At 44.1% G+C, this 16,734-nt stretch overlaps 1 long non-coding RNA gene across 1 annotated transcript; it reads right to left on the minus strand.

The window, feature by feature from the left end:
* Positions 1-2,561: 2,561 nt before the first annotated feature.
* On the minus strand, positions 2,562-15,841 carry LOC140848913 (uncharacterized). The gene is made up of 4 exons (XR_012130206.1): positions 13,789-15,841; positions 6,267-6,322; positions 4,905-5,228; positions 2,562-2,814 (listed from the first exon to the last, which is right to left on the minus strand). It is a non-coding gene; the product is annotated as an uncharacterized lncRNA (long non-coding RNA).
* Positions 15,842-16,734: the final 893 nt, after the last annotated feature.

The following is a 16,734-nucleotide window of genomic DNA, read 5'->3' on the forward strand; positions in this document are numbered from 1 at the left end:
GAATTGGTGTCAATTCTTCCTTTATTGATTTTTTTTCAAAGAACCAGTTTTTTTGTTTCATTGATTTTCTCTGTTTTCCAGTTAATTTCATTGATTTCTGTTTCAATTTTATAATTTCCTTCCCCTTGCTTGTTTTAGTCTTAAATTGTTCTTTCTCGAGTTTTCTAAGGGAAAGCTTAGATGATTGATTCTGGATTTTTCTTCTTTTCTAATGTTAACATAGAGATTTTAGAGGTGGAATTAACACGGACATTCCATGTTATAAATTTCCCCCTATAAGCACTGCTTTATTGCATATAACAAAAACTATGCTGTTAAATCTCTGAATATTTGGGGATTTTTTTTTTTTACCTATCATTCTGTTATTGATTTTGTTTTATTCTACTGTAGTCTAAAAACATACTTTGCATGAATTCTAGTCTTTTAAATTTGGTCAGGTGTGTTTTATAGCCCCAAATGGGTTTGTCCTGGTAAATGCTCCATATGAGTTTGAAAAGAATGTGTATGCTGCTCTTGTTGGATTAAGTATTTTATAAATGTCAATTAGGTTTACTGATTAACAATGCTGTTCAGTTCGACTGAATTATTACTCATTTTCTACCTGCTGAATCTATTAATTACTGAAGGGGTATTTAAGTGTCCAATTATAATAATGAACTTGTCTATTTCTCCTTGAAGTTCCGTTGGTTTTGCCTCATGTTTTTCATGTTCTGTGGTTAGATACATACACACTAAGCATTGCTATATCTTTTTGGAGAATTGATTCTTTTATCATTATGTAATCACCCTTTCTATTCTTGGTAATTTCCTTTGTTCTGAAGTCTGATTTGCCTGAAATTAATATAGCTACTCCAGCTCTCTCTTGATTAGTATTGTTATAGTATCCTTTTTCACGCTTTTACTTTTAATCTATCTGTGTCTTTATAATTAAAATGGGTTCCTTGTAAAAAAATATATAGCTGGGTCTCCCTCTTTACTCTGACAATGACTCTTTTAATCAGTGTATTTAGACCATTTATTTTTAATATGATTACTGATGTATTTGGTTTAATATCCACCATGTTTACAACTGTATTCTATTCATTGTATTTGTACTTTATTTTTTTCCCTCTTTTTCTGCCTTCTTTGGTTTTGACTGAGCATTTTATATAATTCCATCTTCTCTTCTCTCTTAGCCTATCAATTTGCAGTAACTAATTTAAGTCCACTTTCAAATAGCACTATACACTTTACATGCAGTGCAGATACCTTATAATTTAGTGTTCTAAACCCATCCCCTCTCCATCCCTTATAACAATGCCATGCATTTCACTCATTCATATGCTATAATCACCTAATACATCATTACTATTATTACTTTAAGCAGTTATCTATTAGGTCAATTAATAAGAAAAACAAATTTTTTTTAACCTTCATTTATTCTATTTGTAAAGCTCTACCATTCTTTATTTAAATCTGAGTTCTAAGGAAATGTTTTATAGAGAACATGCTATATGGAGAGAAACCTTGGAGAGAGAAGAGCACATTGGAGAAAAGACAGAAGAATGAGACCAAAAGGGCAGAGAGCCAAGAAATCATCTGTGGACGAAACAGTAGTTGAGTTGGAATCCATCTGAGAAATCATCTGTGGTTTAATTACCTCATTTCCTAGGTGAGTAATTTGCCCAAAAATTACACAGCTAGAAAGTTGTGGAACGGAGATTTAAAACCAGGAAGAGTGACTTCAGCACCTGTTAACCAAGAAGGAGGTTAGGACTTGTCCAAGATGGCCCAGCCAACCGGACTCGGCCAGGATAGGGCCTTGGTTCCTGCCTCCCAAATCCTCTACTTCCTATTCTCCCTCAGGTGCGCATCCTGAACCAATTAATGCTTAGAAATCCTATGAGGATTTTAGAGATGCAGTTAACATAGTCTTCCGGGGAAAAGGAAAATAGGTCCATAGAAATCAGAAATGATATATTCTCAGTAGGTAGAGATTTGTAGACTAACATGAATTACAGCTTTGAATAAGCTGCCAGCATAGTCTTAATGAACTGATCCAGAATCCTTCTTTGGAAACTTCCCTAGAAGAACAGGTATGTGTAAGTGAATATTTGTACCCTAGATCCAAGGGAATACGCCAACCAGATGAAGTATCCCCGAGGAGGGGCTGGTGGGACAGTGTCAGACACCATGATGGGCCAGGTGGGGAGGGTCTTTCTTTCCATGACGTGCGCCTTGGAGTATTGTGGAGCAATCACAGGTAAAAGACTCTAAGTTCACAGAATAATAAGAATGGGTGTTAAAAACATAGTGCTACTGAAAAGAGTAAGAAAATGGGATGAGATATGTGATACCTCACCATTTATATAAATTAAAGACTTCCTGCAAAACAGAATTATACATTATTGCAGAAACACATACATACAAGATATATATTAAACACATTGGAACAGTTGTCCGTGGGTGAGGCAAAGAAAGACACAGGATATGTATATGATCTACATATTTATATTTATTATACACACATGACTTATATGAGGATATAATACACGTGGATATTTATATATATCTGTGGATGTCTGTGTGTGTGTGTTACAAACCCAAATGATGATAAGATGCCTGAGAGTAGCATCTGTAAATGATTCACTTACTTCCTGGTATATAGTTGGCAAACAACGTTTCTGAATGAACAGCTTCATCTCCAACTTCCCTGATGTTCTGAACATGACCTGCCAGACAGAGCAAAGCCCTTTCTTCCCAACAGTTCCCTTGCCTCTGCTCCCAGTTCTCTCTTTGCCACTTTGGTCTCTTAAAGCGGCAGGAAAGAACTGCCTAGAAAAAGAGGAATAATTATTGAAGAGTGAAAATGATTATCCCCATTAAAAACAGGTAGCATATTTCATACACTTCTTTTAAATACAAAAGTTTAGTTTTCCAGTGTATTCTGAGTATTTCCACATAACAGTGTTTCCACTATAAAATAGTCATTAGCTAAATGAAAGTATTTCTCTGTGCAAATCAGTAACAGAAGTCAGTTTCACCCCATTGTATTGTACCATTTCATCAGGACCCTGGTTGTTATGGTGAAACATAATGGCATATGCTCCTTCTGTCACTGTTTTAAATCCTATTTCTACTAGTAAAATTGAATTCTACAAGTCTGATTTTTCAAAACTGTTTTTAGATTTGATGATAGTTTTAGATTTACAGAATTCTTGCAAAGACAGTAAAGAGAGTCCTCCTATCATATGTCTCACAGCCAGTTTCCCCTATTATTAACATTTTACGTTACTGTGGTACATTTGTCACAACCAATGAACCAATGTTGATACACAATTATGAATTCAAATCCACATGTTAGTCATTTGCCTGCTAAGAGGGCCTCAGTCTTTTCTTTCAAGACCTTCAACTGATTGGATAAAGCCTACCCACACTGTGGAGGGTAATATGCTTTACTCAAAGTCTGTTGATTTAATGTTAATCACATCTAAAAAAATATCTTCATGGAAACATCTAGGCTTGTGTTTGACCAAACAACTGAGTACCAATGGTCTAATCAAGTTGACACATAAAATTAACCATCACATGTAGTTTAGACAGTCCCCAAATACCTCACAGCCAGTTTTCCCTCTATCAGTGTCTTAAATTAGCATGGAATATTTGTCACAATAAATGAACCCATATCAATACATGATTATTAACTCAAGTCCATTTTTTATTCAGATTCTCTTATTCTCTTCTAATGTCCTTTCTATGTCTCAGTATCCTGTCCGGGTCACCGCATTATAGTTAATTACCAGGTCTGCTTAGTTTCCTCTTGGTTGTGATAGTTTATTAGACTTTCCCTGGTTTTCATGACCTGGACACTTTTGAGGAGTGCTGGACAGATATTTTGCAGAATGTCTCTCAACTGGGACTTGTCTGATGTTTTTCTTGTAGTTCAACTGGAGAAATGTTTTGGGAGGAAGCTCACAGAGCCCTAGTGTCAGACTCCTCCCACCACCTCCAGAGATGTGACCCGCCACCACTGACGTTACCCTGACCACCTGGAGGACACAGTGTTTGTCAGGTTCCTTCACTGCAAAGTTCTTCCTCTTCTTCCTTCCCATAATACCCTCCAACACTGCTTTTAAATTTTATGACTATTAAAATTACAGAGACTTGTGTTAAAAAATGATGTCTTTACAATTAAAGAAAGGCATTTTAGAAAAGAACAAGAGATGATTCCTTCTGACTCATGAAGACTGAACAAAGAATCTGATGTGAAAGTTTGAAATAGATGAGTTTCACAAGAATATTGCTTTTCTGTACAATATGGAGGCATGCGACTCTGTGTAACTGTCAGTTGGTTCCACTCTTTGCTGATGTACATTTGTCCTTGCACACATAACATGGGAATAATGTATCATATCACAGTAATATAATAATCAAATAGAGATAAACAAAGGACTGTGAGGGTGCTGGAGGAAAGGAAAATTCCTACATGGCAACTTGAGGACAGCTTCTTGGCGGGCATGACATATGGGTGTGGTTTTAACAGGCAGAGGAGGCTGAAGGAATTTCACATGTGCCAGCATGGTTAGGAGAGAACATGAAATAAGAGATGGAAAGGTCTGATGTGTGAGAACAAGTAGAACTTGTGTGCCCGGCTGAAGAGTTTGTACCTTATTCTGTAAGTATAGGTGTAGGTACACTGACATTTTTGGGTCAGGAGAGTAATATGATGATCAGATCTGAGTTTTAGAAAAATAACTGGCAACTGTCTAAAGGAAATTGGAAAGAAGAGAGCTTAGAAAGAGGGAAAAAAGGGGTTATTATAAGAAGCTGTGAAAGGATAAAAAAATAAAGAAGATGTTAGTGGAAATACAGAACTAGTAAAATTTTAGAGGCCAAAGAGGCAGGACTTGGGGCCAGTACTGCACCTAACAGCAGCAGCGATGTTCCTTGAATGCTCCTCAGGCCCATTTCCTCTTCTTCTTGGCCACCCAGCTGGACTACAGTTTCCAGCCTCCCTTGCCTGTGTGAATGAGTTCCAGGTAAACAAAGCGTTCTGGATGAAAGTCGTGTATGACACTTCCAGGCCTATCCTCTAGGCTCTCTGTCTCTTCCTCTTTCGCCATCAGACAGCAATGGAGAGAACTCCCAGGACCACTCTGAGAGCCATGCATTGAAGGCGGTAGAACCACGGGATATAAGAAGTTGTTTCTGGAATCACTGCTTCAAGGAGAACCATCCAGCTTGCTAGACTGTAAGACAAGAGAGAAGTAAACTGCTTTCTGGTTGAGCCACTACATGTTTGGGCCTATCTGCAGTCACAGCATAGTTTAGACTGCCAGAACCAAATGAGAAACTGGGGCTTTGAAGTGGGTGCTCCCATAACAGAAAATGAAAGCATATGACTTTGGCTTTGATATTGGAGATATCAGATATTGGAGTCTGGAAGGCTGGAGAGGCCTATTGTGCATGGCTAAATATTTGATGAGACTGTTGCCTGAGGCACTGTGCAAGGGACTGGGGTGTACACAAGTAAATGTTCACAGGAAGCCTGGATGCTTCAGTGGCTCCAGAATTACTGATTGAAAGGGTCTGATAGGCAGGCAGTCATTGGTTGGTGTGAGGCACGAACTGTTTATTAGAGAATTTTACATTAAATGTAGAAAATGCAAATTGTCTTCATCTAAGAATGGGACAGGAAAGGCTACAGAATTATGAGGGCCTAAAGCGCACCTGGAAAGCCCTCCGGGCTGCCATGTGCTTGGGGAGGTGGTCTTCTCGGCTTCTCACCCTCTCAGAGCTGTACCGCACCTCACAAATGCCTCACTCAGACCTTTAGCTTCCAGGGCAACTTGCTCTTGAGCAGGGAGGTTGGATCTGGACTGAGGGCCAGGGATTCTGGGAAGGACAATAGCCCTGCTTCTAGCACTCTATAGATCCAGGGGACCCAGAAACATCTCTCAGTTTACAGGTGTGCACTATTCTGCTTGGGTTCTCAGAGAGTTAAGCAGGAGGTATGGGTGAGGACACTAAGGCCTAGAGATAAAATAAACCATTCAAGGTCACATAGCTGCTTCTCTATTTTAAATGGTTTGCTAGGATGATGGACCAAATTGGAAGCAAAGTCTAGATTAACTAGAACTCGTGAAATCTAAGAGGAGGCTGAAAGGGAAGCAATAGTGTCTGTACTACAATCTGGTCCAACTTCCATTTACAGATGAAGGCACTGAGGCCCACACAGAGAGGCAGTAGTGCTCGCTGTGCCCCAGGACTTGCTTTGTGCCATGTACCTGGTGCCCTTCAAAGAGGTTTCCATGTATCAATTCATTTTCTGCTCACAACAATCCTGAGAGAAAAAAACAAAACAGACAAGGACTGAAGAAGTGACTTCAGGAAGGCAAGTAACTTGTCTAAAGTCACACATCTTGTAAGAGACAGAGCCAAGATTCAAAGCCGTGTAGTCTGCCTCTAGAGTCTGTGTTTGCAGCCGTTGTGTTACCAACTCTGAAACTAATGAGCACCTACTGGACCTTGCATTTCCAGGTGGCTGAAGCCTTCTTACTCCCAGGTACTGTCTTCCTTTTGCCGGTGGGACAGAGCTCAAGCTCAGGATGCACCGTCCTGACATGTACAAAACTCCAGGATCAGGCCCAGCCTCACTTCCAGCTTCTTTCCATACTGTATGCCTCAACTGACCCAAACCTGGCCAGCCCTGCCCTTTCCACATCTGTGAACAGCTCTGTGGCCAAGTAGGGAACATGTACTGAAGAGCTAGATAGAGCTGGGTTTGAATTCTTTCTCTGCAATTTATTGTCTAAAGAAAAACATTGGACAAGTACATGATAATATCTCTCTACTAGGATTATCATGAGGAATCAGTGAAATCCTCTTCAGTCTGTGCATTCTGATTTAGGAAAGAAAAGAGAGTCAATACGTAGCCTTTGGAGTGTGCAGGAAAGAGCACTGCAGCGGCCTGGAGGGGTCAGGATAGCCTCTTGGAAGAAGCTGCACTGAATTCAGCCTTGGAGGCAGAACGGATTCATCCAGGTAGAAATGAGTGGGCCAGGTATGGACAAAATGCTCAAAGGCAAGATGCACACAGTATTTTGTGATGTTGCTTTTTGTTTAGTTAATACAGGCACCACAGAGGGGATCAGTGGGAGGTATGTTTAAAAAGGTAGCTTGAAGGAAGATTATAAAGATCTTGAAATCCAGGTGAGGGACTATGAGATTTCTCCCTCCCTCCTTGCTTTTCTCTTAAAACAAAACGATAACAACAGCAGTAGTAAAGACAAAACGCCACAGAGGAAAACAGCCCAGTTACTAAACTGCCCTCAGATTAAAAATTAAAACCCAAATCTCAGCGTCCCACATGTCCACGTGGGAGCCTGTGGCCACACAAGTGTTCTGGCAAGTGCATTCCTCATGACAAAGATAGCCGGAGAGGTGGGGGGTGGGGGGGAGCGGTGGCTGCATCCCCTCAGGGTGAATCAGCAATTTGCAGTTTTTTGTTGCTGAAGACATTTCTATTCTGCTGTTAGCCTGGTCAGTGCTCAAAGGTCTGCCCCCATCTAGGCCAAGTTGAAGACAAAAGCATTAGTGGGACCAGAGGAGGGGTAGGCTGGGTATGAACCAGCAAGAGCCTCATAGGCAAGGGCAGAGTGTGCTTGAATACCAGCAAGACTCGGTCTCGCCTATCTACAAAAGAGGAATTTCTGCCCACTTTGGGTGTTGGGAAGTCAGCAGGCCCCCACCCTTCTCCCTCTCCTTCACTTCTTCCTATGGGATGGCAAGGTTTCTCTTCTTGTGGGGCTGGAGAAGGGTCCCAACCAGGCTATTTGCACACAGGGCGGAGACATTTCCTCACTGCTTCTGCCTTACTGTGGGAAAAACAGTTGAATCCCAGCCCAGAGAGCCTTGTCTCTCTTTCTCCGGAATTCGTGGGTGTGAGGCAGGCTGCCCACCCTCGTGTGTCTGCACTGTAGCCCCACGGTGCAGGTCTGGACTTGGTCAGGGTTGTACCCTTTTGAAAGTAATTGGTTGCAGGTCCACTTTAAGTACTGCACATGACCACCAATAAAACTGCTATTTTCATCTCTGTCTAACTGTAAATACAGCTATTTAAAACCTGATCCCAAACCAGAGAGGTCCTAGTATCCAAAAGAGGTGCAGGGGGCCTTGAAAATGACCCAGCTCAAGCCCCTTATTGCACAGGTAGAAAGCTGAGAACGGGCCACCCACCCTCCCTGACCTCCTAGGTGCTGGGGTTGCCGAAGGCCGCTCCACCCCCTGGTCCTGCTTCTTCAAGCCCTGTCGGAGCCCTGGGAGCTGTGCGAGCTGGCCCTGCACCAGGCCTCACCGGGTCTCGGCTTTGTCCAGGAGACCCCTTGCCCCAGCTGGCTCTGTGCCCATTGTTTCCATGTACTCAGAAGCCCCCAAGTCTTCCTCCCCCTGGCATGCTGACACCCTTTGCTTTTCTTGGGGGCATGATCTCCAGTGTCTGGGGATATGTTCCTGTTCTGGATCCAACCCCAGTGGAGGGGAAACTGAATACTGGTCTTCTGCCTCCCTGCCCAGTGCTCTTTCTGCCCACACGCAGTGGGTACTCACTGAATTAAATAGTTGGACCTCTCAATACTTCATTAACCAAAACAATAGTTTTATCTCACCGTGTGATTCAGAGATGGTTGCTATAGAAACCAAGGAGAATAGGTATAATTTGGAAATCCTGTAATTGCCCTAAATCAGCAGTACTTTGTGCATTTGCTTCCAAAGGCATTGGGCTGTGCTGACTGGAGCAGGTGAGGTGGGAACAATCAGAGGGCGGCTCCCACTGTGGTATGTTCACTCTCCTCATAAAGTGTTTTTTCCCCCTGCTTTGCCAAAAAAGCTATAGAGATTTAAGTTGGAATCAGAGGGAATGCCATGGTATCTTTCTAATGGACCCAGAAAGCTAGTAAGACAAAAGAATGCTGTCCCTTTCCTCTCGGCAATGCAGGCGTCAGAGCAGGGTGGCTGGGGCAGCATAGATGTGGGGGGAGGGAGGTTAAACGAGTCTGCAGGGGCTCTGTACTTTAAAATGGATTCGAAATCCTAAAATTATAATTCTTGGGGTACTACTAACTCCAAATTAGGAGACAAGCTACTTGGGAAGTTTCATCACCATAAAATACCAGGGGAAGCTAAAGGTAAGTTCATGGCATAAGATCTGGAAGGGAGGCTGGCATCATCTCTGCCAAGCCTTTTCTTGCTCCACATCTGCATTCAGAGGGTCACCCACACTCTGTTCTTGGACATTTCCAATAAAGGAAAACCGCATTCCTTTCCAAGGTAGCAAATTCTGTTTAAAACAGCCCAGATTGTTAGAGAATCTGCCTTATCTTAGTAAAATACAGGGGTGCAGGGTAGGTTGTACTTTCTTTGATGCAGTTGACTGGCTGAGCTCAGGGAGGCTCTTTTATGAGCCCAAGACACATCTTCCCTCTGCCATGTGCCCATCACGGAGCAAGCCATGCTGGCTCCAGGGCCCAGGACTATCCAGATAGTTGGGGGCTCCAGCCTCCAGGCAGAAGGGAAAAGCAGTAGGGAAAAGAGCTGAACATTCCTTGATGCAGTGCTTGGTTAAGAGCAAAGAGAGTAGCCTCTGTCTTTCAGGGCCTGTGATGTTTCTCACTGTCATAAAAACCACAATCAAAGTGCAGACCCTGTTGCCAGGGTACACGTCATGTGAAAGCATTTCTTTATACAATGCCAGGATCAGCGGAGGAGGACTGTGTGTTCCAGAGGAGGCCAGGTATGCTAAGTCTGGTGGGGTCAGTGCCCTCTCTTTTGGAAACATCACCGTTCTGTGAATGCAGCTGAACTTCACATTACCTCGGGGCAGCTGCATCCTCCTGGTGATGCGGGTGGAAGGCTGCACAATCAGTAAAAGCCCCCGGGCAGTTTCTCCTTTGTTGATGCAACATCAGTGGCCCCGAGCCCCAGCTCTATTAGGGCCATAGATGTCCAGGACACCTTCCTTCTGGCTCCTTTTCTGCTTCTGTTGTCAGGTTCCCGAGTTCATCTTCAGCATTTTAAACTGCAGGATTGCAGGGGGTCTACAACCTCCTGTCCTGGTTCTTCAGTGCCTCTCCTGGTCCTCAAGGCCCCAGGAGGTCACTGCCTGTGGATAACTGATCATCTGCATGGTCCGGTTCTCTTCAGCGCTAGTTCATCCAGCCCAGCATGCTTAATGAAGTTAAATGTCTAACCTGCCTTTTATCACTGTCTGCTCTCTTTCCAACTTCTTGACCAAAAGTTGGAGGGAAGGCAGGAACTGAGTTCTGCTCTTTCTCTGATCTATCAAAGCACTGTAATTAGTTTTTCTGATGACAAATTACCCTTGTGATAGGTTAATAGTTTGGAATTTTGGAAAAGACTTCCAACCTGAGTGTTCATGTTTTGCCTTTTTACTTTGGTTAGTGCGGCTGGGGTGTGTGCCACTTAATCTTTTTAACAAAGAGTTATAGGGTCTATAAAAATGGACACAGTCACTAAATTCTCATTCATTTCAGTTACTCTCATGGGAAGTCTAGTTTTGTGTGTCACAAAGCCACAACCAGGTTTGCCTCTTTGTAGAGAAAGAATCCAGGAAGACATAAGTAGTCATGAGTGACAACTTTGCAAATTCTAAGCTAGGAACAATGGCAGAAGTCATGGTCAAAAGGTTCTTAGATCTCCATGAAGTGCAAATCCCAGATAAAAAAGGGACCCTAACTTTCCCTCTGAACTCCACTCAAGGTTTACTAGGAAACTGACTGCCATGTAAATTTGGGAAATCCAGAAAGGACATATTTTTTGGAATGTGGGAGATGTGAGTAACCACAGCCATGGAGTATGAAATCAGAATGTGTCTGACTGAAGGAAGTAGGGTTGGAAAGACAGGACTGGCTTCTGAGACTGCATCTATGGAAAATGTTATCAGTACTATACACTGACAGGCAGAGGAATACACAAACACTTTTAGTAGGAAAGAGGAAGAAAGGAAGAAGTGCCTTTGGCCCCAGATAGGAAGGAACATGGCTGGGTGTTGAGGTACCAGGGATGGGAGAGGAGAAAAGATGGTAATATGTGATCTTTTTTCTATTTTTTCCTTTCCGAATAATGATCTCAAACTTGACATTGGTCACTATAGTCAAAGTGTTGCTATATACAAAATCAAGTACATGGCTTTGAAATTCCAGAATTCCTTGGTGCAGATTTTTCCTGAGAAGAATCTCAGCTAACAATGACTAACAGTCCCTCCCACAGCACTGTGCTGTATTTAAAATATAGATACATCAATCTACATACATTTTTGAGAGGTTCATTAAGAGGCACTTAGAACCATTCATAAAGGGATAATGCTAAGCAAGGTGACCTGCCCAGGAGTGGGTAGGGCTGAGGGCTCCCAGAGCAATGCTGAGTCTAGGTGGACAGGGCAGCTGCGAAGAGAGCCTAAGGAAGTCCCGAAAGTGTGCGTGGAAGATAGCATCCTCAGATTCCTGAGTGTGTGTGACCTCTGCAGCCTGACTGTACCAAGGGCCATTTGGAGGATAAAGGTGGCACTGGGGCAAGAGTTAAAACTCCAGGCCTATACAGTCAAAGAAAAAAAAATTCCTAGAAAAATATTGCTTTTAAAACTAATTGAAGAAGAAATAGAAAATGTAAATAGCCTTTTAATCATAAAATAAATTGAAACAGTAGTGCAAAATCATCCTGCAAAGAAAATGAAAGGTCCAGATGGTTTTGCTGGCATATGATTATCTCATTAAATGAAAGACCAAATATCCAAGAAGACCTAAGACATTTTGAAGAACAGCAAGATGAAGGAACTTGACTAGATTACATGACTTCCTAAAAAGCTAAAGTAAAACAGGATGGTTCTGCAGTCAGGACAGTCAAACTGGTCAAAGAACAGGCTAGAGAAATAAACTACATATATATGATAAGTTGCTAGAGGGAGAAAGTGACAGATTGTGGGTGGACCGTTCAATAAATGGTGCTGAGGTCATTGTTATCCATACAGGAAAAGTGAAAGACAATCCTCATATATACAAAAATTGATTACCAAAGGACTAAAATCTGAAATAAGAAGAGCAAAGCTTTAAAACTTTTAGGAGCAATTTCAAATATCTTTATAACCTTGTGATTTATTAAAAAGATTTCTTTAAAAAGACACAAAAATATACCAATCAAAAAGGAAAACCAACTACATTAGTATCACCAAAAGACGCCACAAAGAAACTGAGAATACCAACTATCTTGGTAGGAGATAGTTGTAACAGATGTAACTGACAAGAAATTAATATGCAGTTTTTATTAATATGTTTTTAAAAATTCCACTCACCAAATAGGACAACACAATAAAAAATGCAAACAAGATACAAATAGGTATTTCACAGAAGAGGAAACATAAATGACAAACATAATCTCATTAGTAGTCAGGGAAATGAAAACTAAGACCACTGACATACCATTCTACACACACTAGACTGGGAAAACTAATGTAGTGGCAGGGTTTATGAGGACATTGTTTAACAGAAACTTTTATACACTGCTGGTAGCAGTGAAATTTGTACAATCACTTTGCAAAACAATTTGATACTATATAGTAAAGTTGAAAATTTTTACTCTCTATCACTTATCAATTCCATTCTTAAATACATTCTTAGAGACATTCCTCTGGACACGCACTGGGAGCCACAAACAAGAATGTAAAGCCTGTGGGACCATGGGCAGCTACGTGGCTCCCAACCAGTCATGGGCTTCACAGCCATGCACTGCAACCCTCGAAATAGAATTTAGAGAGGGCCCTTTGACAGATTCCTAAATGAGAACTGATCCCCTCTCTTAATAGAAGAGACAACTGGGGTGCAGTGATGTGTCCAGGTTCACTGGGCAAAGGAGGGGCAAGGCAGAAGCGTGTAGGCTGCCCACTCCTCACCACTTCCCGCCAGCTTCCCTCTGTCTCTCCACCAGTGGTCCTCCTTCTCCAGCCCTCATCATTCCCTAGGTTTCTGAACTGAGACCACAGAGCACAGTATAGCCAAGTGACCCAAGTTCAGTCCTGTCTCAAATGCTCCAAAAGCGGCCTTTGAAATAAGTAGGGTAAAGTCTTTGGTTGTCACAGTGACTAGGGAACCAAAACATGAGTGGTGCCATCAATGAGAAACCCTGGCTCTTAGAGTCCTTTGAGCCATCTACATTTCTCTGTGTGTCATCTGCATATGTGATGTTTGGTGCCGCCGGGCTGCGAGACTGCAGGATGCTTTGTGATGTGTGCAAGTCTCTGATCAAACCCCCTCAAGACAGATGGTGGCTGGTCCTAACTTTAGGATCTTTAGGCCTTCAGATGCTCTGTACTCACTTATTTCTTGCATAGGAGTTGAATCGTTCTCGTGGTAAGAAGAGTTGGTTGAATTTGGTTGAGTTGGTTGAAGTGGACAATTACAGACCACTTGCTGGCTTGTACTGTCAGCCAGCAGAGCAGAAGACTGGCTTGCTCTGGTTCTAACTGTATTCACAGAACGCATTCAGGGTTTTGTCGTCCTGTGCAAAGCTGAGCAGTGCCCTCCTTGGGACACACTGGGTATGTACACAGTTGGCTGCCCTGAGAAAATGCCTGGCCGTGAAGAGAAAACACCCCGCGGCTGAGGTGTCAGCCCACTGTACCACCACCAGCCCGTGCAGGTGCCTTAGTGAACACGGGGCAGTGGAGCCCCTCCAGCAGTCAGCTCCAGGCCACTGTGCTCAGCCCGCTGAGCTGAGCGAGAGGGGCATCTCAGTGCTCACCTGCTCCCTCGGCCCGATGTGCGTGTGCAGTACACCTGTACCTGGTGGCTGGACCCTCACTCTCCATCAATCTGGGGACCCGCCCTTGGCTTCACTCACAGGCTGTCTCTTTGTGACGGCCTCACAGCTGCCTAAACCTAACATTCAAGAGTTCTACATTCTAGTTCCAATTTGCTTCTCTGTGTACTACTACGTCCCCAGCTCTCTTCTAGGCAAGCTGCTTTAGTTTGTGAAATCTCACCTGCCCACGCTCTCATACTCTTCCTTTACGGTCCCCTATCATCCAACCACTTGAAAGCTTGGCTCCTTTTTGCCTCTCTGGGAAGCCCTCGGGCATCGCCCCAGTCCAGTAATCACTGAAAAGCACTCACTCTACCTCCTGTTGGTCATCAGCTACACAGCTCAGGTGTTGGGGGCCTTGCTCCCCAAGATTATAAGTTCCTGGAAGGTTCCTAGGGGCCATAATTGGAGGAGACTTGGACCCCATGCTCCCCCACTTCAGAATCTCACTGAGCAGTTACCATGGTAACAAATAGTTTCTCCTTCTGTTCTCTCTGATCAAAACAAACAGACAAACTGTTAAAGAGCAAGGAATTTGGCTCCCTGCCTAGACTGGCAATTAGGACAAGGATGAGGCCAAATCTGTGAGCCTGGTTTAATAAGCCACCATGAACTTGGCCTGGGATGCTCTGGTGACATCTTAAAGAAGAGTGCTCATTCTGGAGATGCTGGTCTGTCTGTGGCCCGTACCCTGAGGCCGGAGCAGGAAGTGGGAACTCGCCCTGTGTTACTCAGAGATCACTGGGACTCAAGTTCCCATAACAAGAAACACAGCCATGTCTTCAAAGTGGGAGGCCTTATAGATAAGTTGGCCAAGTCAGATTTATGAGTTTAAGAAAGAGCTTTGGACAGCTTTCAAAAATCTTTGGTGAGTATGCAGTAGTCCTGGACCTTAAACACTCAAATCCACCACAGTTTAGCACAGCATATGTTTCAGAAAATGCCTGGAAAAGGGCATCTTTGGTGGATTTCGCTAGGAAGGCACTCATTCCGCCGGGGCTTCCTGAGCACCTCTGCCCTGGGTTTGGGACAGAGAGCTGGGAACAAAACAGACAGAGTTCCCTGCCCTCAGGAGCTCATCCAGCTCAAGGCCCAGCCCACTTTCACATGATTCAAGTACTCCGCAGGCTGAGGCCTGGGACAAGGTTGTCACAGGAACTCCTGGGGCAGGGAACACAGCCGACCCAGCTTTCAGAAGATCTCCTCAAGCCGCACCATTCCAAGTGTGCTCTGTGGTCCAGAGCATCAGCACACTTGGGAGCGTGACACAGCGGCAGCATCTCAGCTTCCTCCCAAGACCTTCTGAATCAGAAACTGCTCCTTAATAAGCTCCCCAGGTGAGCCACATGCCGGTGGAGGCTTGAAAGGCAGTGCTAGAGAACAGCTAGTCTCCCAAGCAGTGCTGCAAACAAAAGAGAGCAAAATGGTCAAATATGTCTGAGAAGGAGTGTCCCTGTCCCTCCCCGACAGACTCAGAGCCGGCGTGTCAATGGCAGGGTGGTCCTCAGGGGAGAAACTCGATTAAAATGCCCACACTCCTCAATTTCATTTGACAGCCTAATCATGACTCACCAACTGTAAACATTCGATGGAACAAGTGTCCTGGGAAATGCACCTTGGGGAAAACTGTATTGGGCCCTTGGCATTCACAGATTCAATTCACTTGGTTTAAACCTCACTAGGCTTTCAAGTCTGGATAGAAGGAGTCTGTAGTGTAATAACCAGCAGCTTTGCCGAGGCACAGGTTTGGATCATGCCCATGGCCTGGTCGGGCTCTGGGCAAAGGTCTCAGTTCCAGGGGGCAGATTAGGGGGTAGAGGGGACCGGGGCTGCTCCTTCATGTGGCTGGGTTGGTCTCTGCCCATGGCCAAGTCTGTGGCAATGATTCTCGGGTAAAAAAAGACACTGAGCCTCAATGAAAACAGGCCACCACAAGAGAGACGTCTAAGCCTTCACCATGATTTAAATTGCTGGTTAACTTGTGAGAGGCTATGCACAGGCAACACTGCACTTAAGAAGGAGGCTGTCATTTGGAGACACTCAGTATATGCCAATATAAGCATTCCTTATTTGTCATTTAAGAAATCTGAGAAGGTTCTGGGCCGCACATACTCCACAGGTGTCAGGAATCCAGGGTGATGACGATGATGGGATTTATTATCATTTACTGAGTTTCCTAAATGCCAAGTGCTGTCCTGACTCATGTTTCCCTTACAGCAATGATGAGAAGAGTAGTGTAATCTCTAGATACTCCTGAGGAACCTGCAGCACCGAGCCAGTTCCTCACTTCAATCCCTTTTATGTTGAATGGGCATTCTTAAGTGACAGATGACAGGGAGACCAAACCAGCCAGGTGGCAGAGGGCCTCTGAGTCCTGCCAGCCCCCCAGCCAGCTCCCTGAGAGCTGGGATCCTCACCCAGGGCCCCAGCCTGTCCATGGGCATGATTCAGGGCTGCCAGTGGTCAGGCTATGGGCTCATTCCTTCTGCAGCGGTGTGAACCAAGGAAGTTGAATCTTCTCTGGGGGACTGTCCCTCCTGTCCCCAGTATGGGGGTGCCACTAGAAGCAGCACAAAGTGAGCACATGAAAACTGAAGTAGTCTCAGGGGTGGGCCCAAGGCTGGGAGGGGACACCTGTTTGCCTGAGACTCTGTTTCTGTCATGCTCCTAAGTGGTTCTGTCACTGCTGGGTCACCCTGGAAGGCAGGGTACGACACTGCCTGCAGGTGGGACTGGCCTTGCGCTTAGGAGGCCTGGGGTCCAGCTGCTGCATGGCCTCTGGCAAGCCTCTTCCCCTTGTCTCCAGTCCCTTCTCTTTAGTGTTTGGAGTAATGGGAACCCTCCCTCGCCCCCACATAAGGCAGCTGAGAGCTTCTCACATAGCGT

The sequence above is a fragment of the Manis javanica genome, chromosome 4 (genome assembly GCF_040802235.1).
Source record: "Manis javanica isolate MJ-LG chromosome 4, MJ_LKY, whole genome shotgun sequence".
NCBI classification, from domain to species: Eukaryota; Metazoa; Chordata; class Mammalia; order Pholidota; family Manidae; genus Manis; species Manis javanica.